At 40.4% G+C, this 20,307-nt stretch overlaps 1 protein-coding gene across 2 annotated transcripts in view; it reads right to left on the bottom strand.

The window, feature by feature from the left end:
- Positions 1–14,496, bottom strand: part of mgat4c (mgat4 family member C) — a 183,835-nt gene extending 169,339 nt beyond the window's left edge. For both annotated transcript variants that reach the window (XM_024380083.2, XM_024380086.2), the window contains exon 1: positions 14,154–14,496. The gene's annotated coding sequence lies outside the window, so the exon portion shown is untranslated. The remainder of the gene's footprint in view (positions 1–14,153) is intronic.
- Between the last annotated feature and the right edge of the window lie 5,811 nt (positions 14,497–20,307).

Here is a 20,307-nt window from a genome sequence, read left to right as displayed (position 1 = left end):
ATAAGTCAGCAGTGTTGTTTTATTGCATCGTGGATCTGTTGTAGGCTATTGGAGTATCTGTCCATAGGACCACTTTAAGCCGTACACTCCACAGAGTTGGGCTTTACGGAAGAGTGGCCAGAAGAAATAAAGAAATAAGAAAACACGTTTGGTGTTCGCCAAAAGGCATGTGGGAGACTCCCCAAACATATGTAAGAAGGTACTCTGGTCAGATGAGATGAAAATTTAGCTTTTTGGCCATCAAGGAAAACACTGTCTGGTGCAAGCCCAATACCTCTTATCACTCCTTGAATACCATCCCCACAGTGAAGCACGGTGGTGGCAGCATCATGCTGTGGATGTTTTCATAGGCAGGGACTGGGAAACTGGTCAGAATTGAAGTAATGATGGATGGCGCTAAATACAGCGAAATTCTTAAGGGAAACCTGTTTCAGTCTTCCAGAGATTTGAGACTGGGACGGAGGTTCACCTTCCAGCAGGACAATGACCCTAAGCATACTGCTAAAGCAACACTTGAGTGGTTTAAGGGGAAACACTTATATGTCTTGGAATGGCCTAGTCAAAGCCCAGACCTCAATCCAATTGATAATCTGTGGTATGACTTAAAGATTGCTGTACACCATCGGAACCCATCCAACTTGAAGGATCTAGAGCAGTTTTGCCTTGAAAAATGGAAAAAAAAACTGTGGCTAGATGTGCCAAGCTTATAGAGACATACCCCAAGAGACTTGCAACTGTAATTGCTGCAAAAGGTGGCTCTACAAAGTATTGATTTTAGGGGGGTGAATAGTTATGCACACTCAAGTTTTCTGTTTTTTTGTCTTATTTCTTGTTTGTTTCACACAAAAAACATGTTTTGCATCTTCAAAGTGTGGAGGCATGTTGTGTAAATCAAATGATACAAACCCCCCCAAAAATCTATTTTAATTCCAAGTTATGAGGCAACAAAATAGGAAAAATGCCAAGGGGGGGGTGAATATTTCCGTAAGCCACTGTATGTGAAGTTTGTTGGTTGGGGGGATGGGATGGGATGGGAGGTTGGGGGTGGAGGCCCACTTCTTTTTTGTTTTCTTTTCCTGTTCATACTGAATACTGAATTTATTATTATCAATACTTTGTAATTATGCACCTTTTGTAATGTTTATTTTTTAAATTCTCATCTTGTGGTCTTCTTCGTCTGAGTGGCAGCCCACAGGTACAATAAGTGAAATAATGAAAAAAAATGGAACAGTATGAAATTATATTAATTAAAATATTGTACCTTTATATTGTACCCCCCCCCCCCCGATAGCAGTCTCAGACTGTAGGGTACACAATAGACCTGCGGAAGAATTCAGTTTGTCATCAGGCAAATAAGATACTCAAGAAAAGGAAAAACATTGTAAATGTAATTTTAAAAATAAATGTGTCTCTATGAAATATATTGATTGGTCATTTGTCTGGTCTCCATAAGTCAGCAGTCTTGTTTATAGCATTATGGATCTATTGTAGGATATAATTATCCTCTGTGATGCATACAAGACTTCGGTAAAGACCTGACATCAATAAAAGAAAAAGCCTTGAAAGAAGCAACATAAAGCAGTTCCTCCAATATCCAATTCACTTTTACGCCTCTGTCTCAGAGGAGAAAATAATTGGGTAGAAATAATTGTTTCCCTGACAGCTACTGCTGGAGTGCTCTAGGGTAGCATAGCCTTGCCTTGAATTAACTAGCCATGCAAATCTCATGCATGGTGTGTCAATGCTATAGTAATTATTTCCCTGAGGTGTAAACGTCAGTGGCAAGAGAAGTGTATGCATTTCATGTCATTAATGTATTTAATAATTATGGTGACTACCTATCAGGCCTGGGTTCAAGTACTATTTCAAATATCTCAATTACTTTCACATACATTCCAAAGTAAGTATTCAGATTACCTTTATTGGAAAAATCAAGTAGTTGAATAATACAATGTATTTGGAAATACACTTGGAAAGTATTTGAAAATACTCACATACACTGACTCAAATACACTGCCATACATTTAACCCAGGCATTTGAAAATAGTATTTAAAATATGTTTTTGAAAATGATTTTAAATACAATTTGGAAGACCATTTAATTTTTAATTTTTTTATTTTTACAAATAACCATGCAAACATTCCAAAAGTACTTGAAACTACTAAAATACACAGAAAAAAGTATTTAAAATAACAAATACTCAAATACAGATGTATTTAAACGCAGGTCTGCTACCTATATGAAAACGTGGAGCGAGCTTGCTATTAGATCAGGTAGCTTTTTTTATATGTTCCATGTCAACTTGAGCTGGGACGATAAACCAAAAATGATTGACACTGACCACACCGACGACTTATCGTGGACATTTTGTTGATATAATTCATTACGATAAATCACCTACAGCATAGGGCCTTAGTTGAGAAATTAGAAGTTTGTTTGCTGGTTGGGGGGATGGGATGGGAGGTTGGGGTTGGGGGGATGGGAGGTTGGGGTTGGAGGCCCACTTCTTTTTTGTTTTCTTTTCCTGTTTATACTGAAATTATTATTATTTAAACTCTAAAAAATTATCTGAATGATCAATATTTTGTAATTATGCACCTTTTGTAATGTTTTTTTATTTTATTTTCTTGTTGTCTTCTTCTGAGTGGCAGCCCACAGGTACAATGTATGAAATAATGAATAAAACAAATATAGGTGTCATGGTTCTCTATGGTGTAGTAGGTCAGGGTGTGACTAGGTTATATATTTCTATGTTGGTGCTCTTGGTATGGTTCCCAATTAGAGGCAGCTGATGTCCGTTGTCTCTAATTGGGGATCATACTTAAGGGTTCCCTGTTCCCACCTGCTTTGTGGGATATTGTTTTGAGTGAGTGCATGGTGCACCTCAGTACTGCACGGTCGTTGTTTGTTTCTTGGTTTGTTTTAAGTTTCACTAAAAATAAAGATGTGGAACTCCAATCACGGTCTGTCTCTCCACACGATCGGGACATATGGATTGAATATGAAATTAGATGAATTTAAATATGGTACCTGTAACCCCGCATGACAGAAACATAGGAATTCAAAAAGCATTCAAATAGCTTTTTTTGCAAAAAAATATATGCCTACTATGCTTATCATATAATTAGATTACACTCAATAGGGACAATCAAGTGCATGACAGCAATTCAGACATGAATGTATGAAGCAGCTGTTTGGCTTGCAGTCATTTCCAGGTCAGATGAGTATGGGGTTTGGGCACCTGCGTTGTCAGAAATGCCTGGTAATAAATTAGTGACGACAATTCGCAGCTCCGGTAGCAGGTGCAACATTCCTCCTGTTTTGAATGGACTTTCCCAAGGCACCTTGTACTACTGTTGACTGTTGTGATAATGCTATTGTCTCTTTGAGTTCAAAATTGTAATTGTGTACAAGTTGCCAGCTCATTATTGGAAAAATAATTTACCTGAAGTCGTTAGAGGCACTATTTTTCACAAAGTGCAATAGTAGATCTTATCTGTAGTGCGTGGCACTATAGCTTAGGGGGTGTGTCCAAAAAATATTTTGGGGTATTTTCACGAGGGATATAAAAACACAATACTTGGCGGTGGAGTAAAGAAATGCTGTGATATGAAGAGACACATCTATTTTAAAAACTTGAGTGAGAGAGCAACAATTACGGTTCCTACCTTCTGGTCTGCATCTGTCACGTCAAGCTCTGTGCCCTTGGCCTGATGATCAAAGCCTCCACTGTAGTGTCATAAACAGCTGGCGTGATAGGGGGTGGGAGGTTGATGCCTTCATAAATAAGCTATTTCAACTATCCTCCCCATACACACGCACACACACACCCATGCAGGCACACACACATACCCCACCGTTAACAAACACATGAAGAGTTTAGGTCTTTGTTCTTTGTTTCCACTGTCATTGACGTATATTTAATGGAGGATTCTGTGTCTTCTCGTCTTTGATTCCTTTGGCACTTTCATGCTGCTTACAAGCACCACATTACCCATCATTATCATCTCCACCATGCTCACTCCACTGCAGACAACTACTGGTTTCTCAAAGATCCCTCTGAGGAGCCATGAGCATTAATTGCAATCTCCACCATCGGCTCAATGGTACACAGTTCCATTATATAATCCATAGCCTCTCTCCTTTGCTGTGTGCTATTGTTTGTGCCGGCTATGTTGAATATTATTCATCCCTCACTGTGGACCGTTTACTTTAGCTGCTTGCAAATGGCAGCGGATTCCCTACATAGTGCAATATACTTTTGACCAGAGCTCCAGGGGCGCTCGACAATGGTGACCCTGGCTGTGACCCCACTCCCTGCGGGTGTCTCAGGGGGAGTTGGGATATGCAAGAAACACATTTCCATTCCATTATTATTATTATCTCTCACTATACTACAGCCAAGTCCTTTCATGTATCTGCCAATATCCTCCCCCCTGAAGGCTGAATGACATAATGCCTCAATAACACAGTGTCTTTTGTAGTATAAACGCTACGGGCGTAACGATACACCTATTGGTACCAAACTGTTCAGTACAGGGAACTCGGTTTGGTCCGCATTGTGAACGCAAATGAATACATTAAAACAATTTTTTTTTTTAAATTGGCAAAGCCTACGCTGTGCTGTATGCCGCTTGATGAAATCTGAACTGAAAAAACATTTCAGGCTATTCTTTTAAAACAACTAGAGCCTATGTGAACATTGTAATCCAAATTCAAATCTTAATTGCGGAATTTCAAACTATCCATTTGTGAGGCACAGCTGGGAACTAGTTCTGTACGATGGCGATTGGTGGGGTCAATAAACCAAGAGGATCCTCCATCATCGTTTAAATCTCCAGTTTGGGAAAATGTTGGCTTCCAAGTAGATTACAACGGCGATGGACAAAGAGCTGTGTATAAAACGTTAACATTTGAATGCCACTGCTCATCGAGAATAGCCTATGTTGCTGCCAACACCTCAAACATTTTGATACATTTACGCCAAAATCACCCCAATATTCCTACCACCGGAGCCAGACAGAAATGCAAAGAAACAACAACACAACTTCGCTTCCCCTCTGCATTCAAGCAGCTCTTCACAGCTGATTCTGACCAGGCTAAAGAAATTCCAAGCGCGATTAGTGTTTATAGCCGTGGATATGCGCCTATTCTCAGTGATTGAGAATAGACGGTTTTAGCACCTTGTGAAAGTGGTAGAGCCACGTTACGAACTTCCCTCTCGCACCAATTTCAGCAAACAGGTAGTACCTGCTCAATATAAGCAAGCCAAAGCCAAAGTTTTCAATGAATTGGCCAATGTACCCTATGGTGCGCTTACTGCAGATGGTGGACATCCAGGGCTACAGAGAGCTATTTAACAGTGACAGCCCCATCACATTACCCCGGAGTGGGAGATGAAAAATACTGTGCTATAGACACACCGCCTTTATGAGAGTCACACACCTGTGAATATTTTTCTCTTCGTTTACATATTGACTTTACACACATATTGCACTTTATTTTAGTGTTTTTTTTTATGAGTAATTGTGTGTTTTCACAATCAGGAATACCAACACTTTGTATTTTCTTAAATAAACAAAAATTAACTCCAGTAACTGTTGGCATTTCATTTTCACCGCTGTACCAAAAGCGAACTGAACTGTGACCCCAAAACTGCAATACATAATTTAACCGTGGGCTTGGAGAATTGTTACACCCCTAATAAACGAATCAAAATCAAGATTCAGATTACAGTTCATACAACCTGGATGTTAAAAGACAGCGAACGCACTTTTCTCTTCAGGGATGGAAGTGCATTTTGGTCCTGCAGACCCCTCTGGACATAACTGATAGATATGCAACATATGCATTCAAAAGGGATATTATTTTATCAGGTTTAATCAGGTTTGAAGTTATAGTTTACTGTATAGCCTACAAGTTGCATAAATAATACACAGAACATTTATAGTACTACAGGTTAATTGGTAAATCAATACAAAGAGCATAAATGTATGCACATAATGGGAATTATTATGACATTTTGAAACTACTCATCTAAGATACTATATTTAGCCCCATGTGACGATAGGGGAGAGTGGGATAAGTTGAGCCTTTTTTTAAATTCCTCATCACTCCGTCAAGGGACATATAGTATTCTCTCTAACAAAGATATCTTCATGTATTTCCGGATGTTGTGTTTCCCTATAAATAATCAGAATTAATGTAAACATAACCGTTTTGAAAACATAGCTGTCCAAAAAAAGTGGTCTCCTGGCACCGTGTGTGAGGTAAGTTGAGCCGCAGGACAGGGTAAGTTAAGCCACCTACACATTTCTGTACTGAATTAAATATTACCACTATCTTTTTAAAACCAAGTCTATCTTTATTTCCCAAACAGAATTCAACACACACACAATTGTTTTATTGTCTTTTAATCATTTTAAGTATATTTTAAATCAGGCTTAACACCTAACAAACAATGTACTTTTTGTAACACCTTTAAAGAGCGACTGCCTTTAAAAAGCAACAAATCCCTTTGAAAATGGCCTATGTGGCATTGATTTGAGTCAGAAACTGTTATTCTAGTGTCAAAATGTACTACAAAGGGTAAATAACATAACTTGGGCCATAAAGTCAGTCTGGTCTAAAACGGAGTTTGGAACATCCGCGCGTCAAAACGTTTATTTGACAATGACCATTTGCCCACTGACATAAACAGCTGTGGTGATTGCTCTCTATCAAATAGCATAGAGAGTGAGACAGACGTGCCCAGCAGGTCTGACTTTATTTACTTGAGAAATACTGAACCAAACAACTTAGAGTAGGTTGATATAAAATTGCGCAACCAAAACATCCTCTGCAAAAACGTCAAAATGTATTACAGATTTCTTGAGTTATCTTAGATTCATTCTGGGGATTTTGAGAAAGTGAAATAGGCTTCCACAACTACAGCGTATCATGGGGTACAAACATCATCAACGAAATGTGGAATCAGTCAGGAAATACACATCCAAGACTGAAATCTTGTTTTTCGAATGAGCAACAGAAAAACACATGCCAATCGGAATGTTCAGTGGCTCTTTAACATAGGCCAGGCCCTGTTGTTACCTCATATCCCAGCGATAATGCCTTGCATTGTGCCTGGGAAGAAAACACTTCAATTTGCATAACTTGCCATTGGCTCAACCATTGGCTCAACTTTCCCCAAGGCAAACATTTTGTCTATATTAGCCCATACAGTTACAAGGTTTCACTATCATGCTAGGTTTAGGACCTCATATTGAAGCTTATAGAGACCCCAACTGATGTATAAAACTATCTTAAAATGATCTCTAACACAATAAATTAATTTGACTTGGTGAAAATCTGTTTTTTGGACCTTACTTCACACTTTTTCCATGTGGTTTGTTCCTTCACAAACTCCATGATAGGAAGATTTCTTCCTAAACATTTGGTCAAATAATTCATTTTGTGTATGGTTTCCCAGAAACGTACTATTTTGGCTCAAATGAATCCCCTCTCCCCCAATGTAAAGTGAAAACCTAGCTATAACTGCTTCAAAATACATTTGTATGTTTTTATTTAACCTTTATTGAAGTGCTTCAAAAGAAACACAACTGTATGAGATTATAACAGCAGTTAAACTGTGCCAAGACTACTTCAGCACGTTGTCTCTCATTGATTACATGGTTACAGATATGGACATTGTATTGCTAATGCAGCCAGCGAGTGCGGCAGGTAACCAACTCAATGATTGACACAGCAAGATGCAGAAATGAACAATGGAAAACGGCGGGCTGCCAAAGGCAACCCACACAAACGAGTGGCTGGAGATGCTATTAAATAAAGAGTGAATCACTTAAAATGAGTGAGTGCTTGACATTTTTTGACAAATGTATTTAGCGTCTCTCCTTACAGTACCCTCTGCCATCAACGACGCCATCTGTGACTCACAGCACATTACATTATAACGATGGTTAAAGAGCACAAGCTTCAGAACATGAACTTTTCCTCATGACAATAGCAGTAAAATCAGATAAAAAAATATAAAACTACACCTTACGGTACAATAGGAACTGTGAAGACACACACAGACACACACACACACACACACACACACACACACACACACACACACACACACACACACACACACACACACACACACACACACACACACACACACACACACACACACACACACACACACACACACAGCACAGACACACGCATACACACACATGATAACATACGCATTATACACACAAGTACACATGGATTTTGTGTTGTAGATACAGTATGTGGTAGTAGAATAGTGTTGTGAAATCTGTTGTGAAGTGTAATGTAATGTTTTTATTTGTATATAACTGCCTTCATTTTGCTGGAGCCCAGGAAGAGAAGCTGCTGCCTTGGCAGGAACTAATGGGGATCCATAATAAACCCGAGGAAGAGAAACTGCTGCCTTGGCAGGAACTAATGGGGATCCATAATAAACCCAGAGGAAGAGTAGCTGGTGCCTTGGCAGGAACTAATGGGGATCCATAATAAACCCCAGGAAGAGAAGCTGCTGCCTTGGCAGGAACTAATGGGGATCCATAATAAACCCCAGGAAGAGAAGCTGCTGCCTTGGCAGGAACTAATGGAAGAGATGCCATGGGGATCCAAATAAACACCAGGAAGAGAAGCTGCTGCCTTGGCAGGAACTAATGGGGACTAAACCCCAGGAAGGATCCATAAATAAACCCCAGGAAGAGAAGCTGCTGCCTTGACAGGAACTAATAGGGATCCATAATAAATCCCAGGAAGAGCTGCTGCCTTGGCAGGAACTAATGGGGATCCATAATAAACCCCAGGAAGAGTAGCTGGTGCCTTGGCAGGAACTAATGGGGATCCATAATAAACCCCAGGAAGAGTTGCTGCTGCCTTGGCAGGAAGGGGATCCATAATAAACCCCAGGAAGAGTTGCTGCTGCCTTGGCAGGAACTAATGGGGATCCATAATAAACCCCAGGAAGAGTAGCTGCTGCCTTGGCAGGAACTAATGGGGATCCATAATAAACCCCAGGAAGAGTTGCTAATAAACCCCAGGAAGAGTTGCTGCTGCCTTGGCAGGAACTAATGGGGATCCATAATAAACCCCAGGAAGAGAAGCTGCTGCCTTGGCAGGAACTAATGGGGATCCATAATAAACCCCAGGAAGAGTAGCTGGTGCCTTGGCAGGAACTAATGGGGATCCATAATAAACACCAGGAAGAGAAGCTGCTGCCTTGGCAGGAACTAATGGGGATCCATAATAAACCCCAGGAAGAGTTGCTGCTGCCTTGGCAGGAACTAATGGGGATCCATAATAAACCCCAGGAAGAGTTGCTGCTGCCTTGGCAGGAACTAATGGGAATCCATAATAAACCCCAGGAAGAGTAGCTGCTGCCTTGGAAGGAACTAATGGGGATCCATAATAAACCCCAGGAAGAGTTGCTGCTGCCTTGGCAGGAACTAATGGGAATCCATAATAAATACAAATACAAATCAGATCAATTCAGCAATGCCTCGCCAGTGTTCAACAAGATGCCTCTATGATGATTTTTAACAGCAAATAATGAGAACATTTGGCCACCATGTGACTATCTCTGTGTCCTGATATTTTACATAGTATAGTTTGTTTTATTGAGAATCTTTTATTTTAGCTTCAAGTTCAAAATCTCAGACTGCCAAGTGAAAGGTGAAATGATCGGTAGAGCAAAAAGAATCAACCTGTGCCTCTCAATTCCTTGTAGACATTGTGCTAATTCCCCAACACCAGCAGTTTGACAATCACAGGCCCTCCTATTAAATGTTCAGTGTATTAAAAACAGACATCTAATTATCATTCTCTCAATGGGAATGTCTTGGACTAGCATGCTGTTAATTTGTCTGTCAACCGATATCAACAAACCCCCTTTTGATGTCAAACTGCAGAATAAAGGAACTTTATGGGGCGATAAACACTTGACTGTTGATGGAATGTCTCTAACACTATAGCAGCTCCTAGATAATTGCTTCTATCTGTTTTACGGGAACAAAAGAAATGTCACTTGGCTCACACCTTGTTACACCTTGTCACTCAGAACTTAATTTTGAGATATCTGAAAACATGAGGCCAACAAGTTTGAAAATAGGGTGTAAAAGCAGGAAAAGGGGTTGAATTGAAAGGGTAATTCAAAAGGATACCCTTTGAAAGAAAATACCATTTGTGGCAGTAACTACACAGTGGAATAAAATTGCTACCTACATGAAAAGCCCATTTAATGAAAAAGTTGTCTTTTTTCAATTCAAAATCTTGTATCTAGGGATGCAGCTTTGGGGGCCATCACACATCTCCACTCAAAACTAAAATCTAAAATCTTGAGTAAACACTGCAAGCAGGGCAGACAAAAGCACTGGTGGCAACACGAGGAAGGGCATACATACAGCCGGTTCTTTTTCGATTTCTACCTCTTTTATAAACATGTAGTTCAAGCCCTGCATCAGCATGATGCTTAGTGAACCAGTTAAGCACTCGGCGGCCATCAGAGCTGCATCTCTGATCCCACCGAGATGGGAGCTAGATCCATGCCTAGAGTGTTAAGAGTCTTGGGCTGCGAACCCAAATGGCACCCTATCCCCTATATAAAGAGGGTCCTGGTCAAAAGTAGTGCACTAAATAGAGACTATGGTGCCATTTGGGACGCATCCTTGCTTTCCACTGCTAATCTTGGCATTGGTGCTTGACTTACTGTAGTAATCCTGCTTAACATGGCAGAGTCCACACAGACACAGTCCATTCATTCATACAGTCTGTCAGCAGCTGGCTCTAAGGCCTCTTTACACAGGCTGTGTGTCCCAAATGGCATAATTTCCCCTATATAGTGCACTGCTTTTGACCAGAAGTAGTGCACTTTATGGGGAATAGGGTGTCATTTGGGACAGCCGCAGCAGTGACTGGATGCACAGAAACAAGAGGTGCAGCCAGAAATCCACTTTCACCGACACAGACAGTCTTCATTTGTCAATGATTACGCCTCACAGTCTCACATCCTTACTGTCACAGTAAGCTTGATGGCTTCCACACAGACACCGCAAGGCCGACTAGATATTCATTGGCCCCTCTGACCTTATCCTCCTCGGATAATCATAGTGGCAAGCCAACGGAAAGACATTATAAGGAAACTGCTCTTGACAATTATTTCCGGCATTTGTCTAACCTTTCACAGAAAGATGCGAAAGATACTGGAGATGCTGCCTGCCTAGTTCATCTAGATGGCCGCTCAGATGACTCACACACTGTCTATGGACCCTTTGACAGTCAACAATTAAGAATATGTAGAACAAAATGTCAGTCTTGATTATTTTATTTTTAGAAACACACATTTAACATGCCGTTATGAAATTTGCTAAACTGAAAAGAGAAGAAACTGAAACCTTTAGATTTGAAGTATACATATGTGAGTATAAGTTCTGTTAATCAGAGGTTCTCAACCTGGGGGGTACTTGGCCTATCCACAGGGGGTACTTAGGAAGACTCAACATAGACCTGTTTGTAAAATGCAAATGAGGTGGTACCCTGGGAAGTGCAAAATGCAATCGGGAGTAGGGCTGCACAATTAATTAATTAACGTGCAATATACATATCACAAGAGATATCCATTTCGCATTATTTTGAAACGCCACGTCCATTTTTACAGTTTACTCTGTCTGCTGTAACGTCAGTTTTTATAGTTTACTCTATCTGCTGTAACGTCAGTTTTTATGGTTTACTCTGTCTGCTGTAACGTCAGTTTTTATAGTTTACTCTGTCTGCTGTAACGTCAGTTTTTATAGTTTACTCTGTCTGCTGTAACATCAGTTTTTATAGTTTACTCTGTCTGCTGTAACGTCAGTTTTTATAGTTTACTCTGTCTGCTGTAACGTCAGTTTTTATAGTTTACTCTGTCTGCTGTAACGTCAGTTTTTATAGTTTACTCTGTCTGCTGTAACGTCAGTTTTTATAGTTTACTCTGTCTGCTGTAACATCAGTTTTTATAGTTTACTCTATCTGCTGTAACGTCAGTTTTTATAATTTACTCTGTCTGCTGTAACATCAGTTTTTATAGTTTACTCTGTCTGCTGTAACGTCAGTTTTTATAGTTTACTCAGTCTGCTGTAACGTCAGTTTTTATAGTTTACTCTGTCTGCTGTAACGTCAGTTTTTATAGTTTACTCTGTTTGCGTGTAACGTCCGTTTTATAGTTTACTCTGTTTGTTGTCTCTCTCCCTCTTTCCTCTTGTGGCTGCTTCCCATACACACAAAGCCCCGCCCCCTGTCACTCAAGCAGTGAAATCCACTTCAATTAGTGTAGATGAAGGGGAGGAGACAGGAGACAGGTTAAAGAAGGATTTAAGACATGAATTGTATATGTGTACTATTCAGAGGGTGCCAGGTGCACCGGTTTAAATGTGTCAAGAACTGCAACGCTGCTGGGTTTTTCACACTAAACATTTTGCCGTGTGTATCAAGAATGGTCCACCACCCAAAGGACATCCAGCCAACTTGACACAACTGTGGGAAGCATTGGAGTCAACATGGGCCAGCATGCCTGTGGACCCTTTAGACACCTTGTAGAGTCCATGTCCCGACAAAATGAGGCTATTCTGAGGGCAAAAGGGGGTATAGCTCACTATTACGAACGTGTTCTTAATGATTTGTAATCTCAGTGTACGTTTGCATGCTGTTCTGTTAGGTCAAATGCAGTCAACAGCCTGTTCCAAACAAAAACAATGCTGCCTTCCACTTTGCTTCTTAATATAAATCATTTTGTTTCTAGGATTCCAAAATATATTGGGGGGGTACAGTAAGCTAAAATGTTTGAGAACCACTGTTCATTTTGGAGAGTGGGAAAAAAACATGGATAGTTGACTGGTTACACAATTTCAGTCTAGTAAGGAATTAGGGCTCAGACACACCAATAGTGTTTGCTGGCCGAGAGTACTAAGCACCTCTGAATGCAATTTGCAAACCGAGTGCTCATCGATTTTAGATGTAGAATCACCTGAAAATGTCGGCAGTCAGACAGCGGGTGGCCCCCTAAAACACAGCTCCCTGAATGATCAGCAGACGAATGCTAGAATCAGTGCTATGTGTGTGAGCCTGTAAAATTCTAGTCAAGGAGCAACTAAGTATGAGTCCAGGTGAAGGGCGTGTATCAAGGACCTTAGAAAAGCTTCCATTTAACGATGTTGTTAGAAATGGTTGTAAATTCTCGTGTTTATGTAGGAGATGAATAATAATAGGCTAAGAGACAGCATTATGACACAATTATAACAGAAAACATATTTTGTAATGTAATACTTGTGATACTGCTGTATTAAAGGTTTTAATGATCTGTTATTGATTTTTGGTATGTGAATTCAGATGAATTCATTTAGTTAACCTTACTCAGTGTGTCTGAGTATTTTTTTTAAAGTAGTTTCATCACGATGCAACACCCGTCACAGTGACCCCTGATGATGAGCCACACGCAGTCTGCAGCCAACAGAATCCAGAGCTGCTGCTGCACAGTAATGAGTAGCTGTTTGGCCACAGGCCCCTTAGATGAGCCATGGTGCTGTCACTCTCACCACCCCAGGACACAAGCTGTTCTACAGAATTAGGAAAACTACAGCAACTACTACTAGCTACTACAGCAACTACTACTAGCTACTACAGCAATGTATGAACTACTATTTAGATATGAGGACTACAGCAATGGATGTGTTTTGTTTTGTGTTACATGTGTGCCCTCTGCAGTTTATTCAACAATAATAGCCTATCTCAAAGTTAGACATTCTTGACTCCTGTCAATCTAACATTGTTGAATGAAGTAGGTCGCTTCTTTTTGGAATCTAACTGTATTTATACACTGAAGGAAAGGTTATTATAAGCTAACCTACTGCAACTGTATTTACAGTAGATTTGGGCTATACCTCAGGATAACCTTAAAAGCATGGGTAAGAAGCCAAGTTTGTAGTATTTGTGTGTAGGCTAACATACTTTATGTGTAGACCAGTGAAATAACGTCTTACATTCTTGCTTGGGCTATTTATCTACAGTAAAGCTCCACATCCATAACATTGCCAATCTTAAAAACATTGCAGATATTACTGTATACGAAATATGAAAAAAAAAATAGGTTACTCACGTCAAAACATAATGTCGTCGTTTTACCCCGCGGAGTATGTTGTCATGCTTTACTTCTCTGCAAACGCATCTAATGAAACCGTCGAGTGCTCGCTTTACGGTAGCCCTACAACTCTGCTACAGTCAGTCTTCAGCTCTTGAATTCTTTGCTGCCGTAGAAGCGCCGACCGACCTGTCCCGAGTGTCTAAGGGTTCTCTTCCCTCTCAGATGAAAGAATTCTAGAAATATACAATATATGAAACCTTAATACAACAGTTGCATCACTACATGTATGGAGGTGCTGCGTATTGTCTCGCTCTCCTCCCTTCGACTGCAAGGAGACTGTAGGCAGCGCGTGGACCAGTGATGCTTAACGCGCCCAGATTGGAGAATATGGTAACTGTCTATCTCATCCTATGTCCTAACAGTTTCCATAAACCACCTGTGTAAACTATAAAGCTTTACCAATACGTTTACAGTGACTATTATATTGAACATATTACAAGGCTTGCTTGCTTTAATGATATTTTTCAAAAAACATTTTCATTGATAAATAATTAATCAATTATGTATTAAATCATTAATAAATGTAGGCCTATTAATTTCAAAACATTTTTAATATGGTGTGCCAACAATGAGTCATTTTGCATTCCAACATTGTAAACCTTGTTGCATGATGAGAGGCTTGGGGACTTTAATTATAAGGGAAAACATGCATTAATGATTTAATTCCAGACATTTGTATTTGAATTTGTATTTATTAGGGATCCCTATTAGCAGCAGCTACTCTTCCTGGGGTCCAAACACATTAAGACACATGACATATAAAACAGTACATCATATAACATTATTACACCACTACATATCTACAATACAAAATGTATAATACCACCATACAACAATGTTACAATGTACGTGTGTGTATAGTGTGTGTGTTATCATGTGTGTGTGTATGCATGTTGTCTGTGCCTGTATTTATGTTGCTTCACAGTCCCTGCTGTTCCATAAGGTGTATTTTTACCAGTTTTTTAAATCTGACTCTACTGCTTGCATCAGTTACCTGATGTGGAATAGAGTTCCATCTAGTCATGACTCTATGTAGTACTGTGCGCCACCCAAGATTTGTTCTGGATCGGGGGATTGTGAAGAGACCTCTGGTGACATGTCTTGTGGGGTATGCATTGGTGTCCGAGCTATGTGCTAGTAGTTTAAACAGACAGCTCGGCATTCACAAGCTGTCTGTAAGAATTTGTTCTTAGCTGACTTGCCTAGTTAAATAAAGGTAAAATATATATATTTTTTAAATAAAAAATTCAGCTTGTCAAAACTTCGTACAAAAACTTTGAGCCAGGAGAGATTGACATGCATATCATTAATGTTAGCTCCCCGTGTACTTTTAAGGGCCAGCCGTGCTGCCCTGTTCTGAGCCAATTGTAATTGTTGTATTGTTTTCCTAAGTCCCTCTTTGTGGCACCTGACCACATGACTGAACAGTAGTCCAGGTGCGACAAAACTAGGGCCTGTAGGACCTGCCTTGTTGATAGTGTTGTTAAGAAGGCAGAGCAGCACTTTATTATAGATAGACTTCTCCTCAACTTAGCTACTGTTGTATCAATATGTTTTGACCATAGTGGTTACTCCAAGCAGTTCAGTCACCTCAACTTGCTCAATTTCAACATTATTCATTACAAGATTTACTTGAGGTTTAGTGTTTAGTGAATGATTTGTCCCAAATGTAATGCTTTTAGTTTTAGAAATATTTAGGTCTAACTTAATTCTTGCCACCCACTCTGCAACTCTGAAACTAACTGCAGCTCTTTGTTAAGGGTTGCTAACATGTATAGTGTTGAGTCATCCGCATACATAGACACACTGGCTTTACACAAAGACAGTTACATGTCATTAGTAAAGATTGAAAAAAGGGGGCCTAGACAGCTGCCCTGGGGAATTCCTGATTCTAACCTGGATTATGTTGGAAAGGCTTCCATTAAAGCACACACTCTGTGTTCTGTTAGACATGTAACTCTTTATCTAAAGCCATAACACATGTGTTTTTCTAGCAGCAGACAAGAGGTCAAGCCAGAGCTGGCCCTGGGCCTAAGGTAAGGTTGCTGTCTCCCTGGGCACATGTGTATTCAACACCCGGTTGCATGGGCTTTCTTCTCATATTTATGCACACATCAAATATATATATATTTTTACCTTTATTTAACTAGGCAAGTCAGCTAAGAACAAATTTTTATTTTCAATGATGGCCTAGGAACAGTGGGTTAACTGCCTTGTTCAGGGGCGGAATGACAGATTTTTACCTTGTCAGCTCAGGGATTAAATCTTGCAACCTTTCAGTTACTATTCCAACACTCTAACCACTACGCTACCTGCGCCACTATGATCGATAATGTCAAAAGCCACACCAAAATCTACCAAACAGCCCCACAATATTTTTGTCATCAATAATATTGGAATGCCTTTTGCTTCCCTCCAGGCCTGAGGGCACACACTTTCTAGTGGGCTTATATTCAAGACATAACAAGTAACAGTGGCAAAATCATCAGCTATTATCCTCAGTAATTTTCCATCCAAGTTGTCAGACCCTGGTGGCTTGTCATTGTTGATAGACAACAATCAATTTTCATATCTTCCACACTCACTTTATGGAATTCAAAAGTACAATGCTTGCCTTTCATAATTTGGTCAGATATAATTGGAAGTGTAGTGTCAGTGTTTGTTGCTGGCATGTAATGCCTAAATTTGCTAATCTTGCCAAAAAAATAATAATTAAAGTAGTTATTAGTGGGTTTTGTGAAGAATGAGTCATCTGATTCAATGAATGATGGAACCGAGTTTGCCTTTTTGGCCAAAATGTCATTTAAGGTGCTCCAAAGCTTTTTACTGACATTCTTTATAGAATTTATTTTTGTTTCACAATGTAGTTTCTTCTTCTTTCTATTTAGTTTATTCACATGATTTCTCAATTTGCAGTATGTTTGCCAATCAGTTGTGCTGCCATTTCAATTCCTCATTAATCCGAAGGGGATTTAACCGTTTTTACAGTTATTTTCTTAATGGGTGCATGCTTATTAGTAACTGGAATAAGCAATTTTATAAATATTGCAAGTGCAGCATCTGGTTGCTCGTCAACATAAGAATTACTACAACACTTCTTATACACTATATGAGGCCCAGCCTTTGGAACTTTAGTTTTCCTAGATATGGATACTATATTGTGATCACTACATCCTATGGATTTGGATACTGCTTTAAAGCACATTTCTGCAGCATTAGTAAAGATGTGATCAATACATGTTGAACATTTCACTGCTTCTTCATCACACCCAAAACACTGTACCTTATAAAGTATGATATTTCTTGCACATTGTATAAGCTATGGGAGGATGAACTACACCTCTATTCTCCTCAGCTGAGTCAGATATGAAACAGATTTGCCCCTGTGGGCTCAGTTTGTTCCTGTGTCAGCCACGGTGCTCTCAGTCTCAGGTCAGGTCTGTCCAAGAGCACAGAGGTCGGTGAGAAATCACCATGAGCCAGTCAGACAATTAGTGGTGTGACACATCCTGCCACATCAGACCGCAAACACCCCCTGATGAATCACAGGGGCCTGACCAAAAATAGCCACTAAAGCCATCGTAACAGCCGGCATCTTGGAATGCCTTATGCCTCCCAAATTCTCTTTATAGTGCACTAGTTTTGACCAGGGCCCTTATATGGGGAAATGGGGCCATTTAGCACACAAACCATGTGTCATCCAGTTTATGGACCACTTTCACATCCTACATCCTGGTTGCCTGTCGACAAAACAAAATACGGTAGACAAGGTGGGATCATTTTGTGTCTGTAAAATTAATTTTGTGAGAAATATCGGTGGAAACGCTTTTATGCGCAAATATTGATATAATATCCATCATATTGAAGTGAACTTGGAGTCTTGCAATGACATGGTCCTCCTACTACGACTCGGGAAACTATGCAGTTCATTAGGCTACAGATGGAATAAGTTATGATGAACTTCACAGGGTGGTGAAAGTGCAAGGTGATGAGCTTGATGCTCCTTTCCAATAAATATTGCCGGTGTTATTATGGTGACTTAATGATCGATGCTTGGCTGCCATTTGACAAATAAAAATAATCTTGCTCTTCTGTCCATAACAGTCTCATGTAGGCAAAACCTGCACTGCATCTGTAAGCTGTTGTCTAGAGCGCAAGTACCAGTACCAGTACCAGATGGAAACACATCTCTGGTGGGAAAATACACCAATTGTTTTAATGAAGATTGTTGAATATTTGCATGAATATCTGTCGCCAAATGATGTTACAGACCATTGTTTGTAATTTTGGACAAGTGACTTGAGCTTTTGGACAGTATACAAGTAAAAAAATCAGTCTGAAGGACAAGTGGCTGAATAAGTTACAAGTGGCAAAAAAAAGTAATGTGAAGCCCTGTAGATGATTCAGCCATTGTCAATAACAACTGGCAACTAGAACTTAACCGATGGACACCGACTGACATTTGGTATGTAGTAAATCTTATGTATATGGAACAAAAATATAAACGCATGGTCCCATGTTTCATGAGCTGAAATAAAAGATCCCAAAAATGTTTCATACGGACAAAAATATTATTTCTCTAAAATGTTTTGCACAGATTTGTTTACATCTCTGTTAGTGAGCATTTCTCCTTTTCCAAGGTAATCCATCCACCTGACAGGTGTGGCATATCAAGATTGTACTGGGGACAATAAAAGGCCACTCTAAAATGTGCAGTTTTGTCACACAACACAATGCCACGTGCAATTGGCATGATGACTGCAGGAATGTCCACCAGAGCTGTTGCTACAGAATTGAATGTTCATTTCTCTACCATAAGCCGCCTCTAATGTCAATCCAGAGAATTTGGCAGTATGTCCAACTGGCCTCACAACCGCAGACCAGGTGTAACCACACCAGCCCAGGACCTCCACATTCGGCTTCTTCACCTGTGGGATCGTCCCAGACCAGCCACCCAGCCGACAGAGATGGCCGCCTCGCTTCGCGTTCCTAGGAAACTATGCAGTTTTTTGTTTTTTTACGTGTTATTTCTTACATTAGTACCCCAGGTCATCTTAGGTTTCATTACATATAGTCGAGAAGAACTACTGAATATAAGATCAGCGTCAACTCACCATCAGTACGACCAAGAATATGTTTTTCGCGACGCGGATCCTGTGTTCTGCCTTACAAACAGGACAACGGAGTGGATTCCATGCAGCGACCCAAAAAAACGACTCCAAAAAAGAGGGAAACGAGGCGGTCTTCTGGTCAGACTCCGGAGACGGACACCCCGTGCACCACTCCCTAGCATTCTTCTTGCCAATGTCCAGTCTCTTGACAACAAGGTTGATGAAATCCGAGCAATGGTAGCATTCCAGAGGGACATCAGAGACTGTAACGTTCTTTGCTTCACGGAAACATGGCTCACTGGAGAGACGCTATCCGAGGCGGTGCAGCCAACGGGTTTCTCCACGCATCGCGCCGACAGAAACAAACATCTTTCTGGTAAGAAGAGGGGCGGGGGCGTATGCCTTATGACTAACGTGACATGGTGTGATGAAAGAAACATACAGGAACTCAAATCCTTCTGTTCACCTCACAATCAAATGTAGACCGCATTATCTACCAAGAGAATTCTCTTCGATTATAATCACAGCCGTAGATATCCCCCCCAAGCAGACACATCGATGGCTCTGAACAAACTTTATTTAACTCTCTGCAAACTGGAAACGATTTATCCGGAGGCTGCATTCATTGTAGCTGGGGATTTTAACAAGGCTAATCTGAAAACAAGACTCCCTAAATTTTATCAGCATATCGATTGCGCAACCAGGGGTGGAAAAACCTTGGATCATTGTTACTCTAACTTCCGTGACGCATATAAGGCCCTGCCCCGCCCCCCTTTCGGAAAAGCTGACCACGACTCCATTTTGTTGATCCCTGCCTACAGACAGAAACTAAAACAAGAGGCTCCCACGCTGAGGTCTGTTCAACGCTGGTCTGACCAAGCTGACTCCACACTCCAAGACTGCTTCCATCACGTGGACTGGGAGATGTTTCGTATTGCGTCAGATAACAACATTGACGAATACGCTGATTCGGTGTGCGAGTTCATTAGAACGTGCGT

Source organism: Oncorhynchus tshawytscha, linkage group LG19 (assembly GCF_018296145.1).
Source record: "Oncorhynchus tshawytscha isolate Ot180627B linkage group LG19, Otsh_v2.0, whole genome shotgun sequence".
NCBI classification, from domain to species: domain Eukaryota; kingdom Metazoa; phylum Chordata; class Actinopteri; order Salmoniformes; family Salmonidae; genus Oncorhynchus; species Oncorhynchus tshawytscha.
Note: the sequence above shows the minus strand (reverse complement) of the source record. Positions and strands in the feature narration are given on the sequence as shown.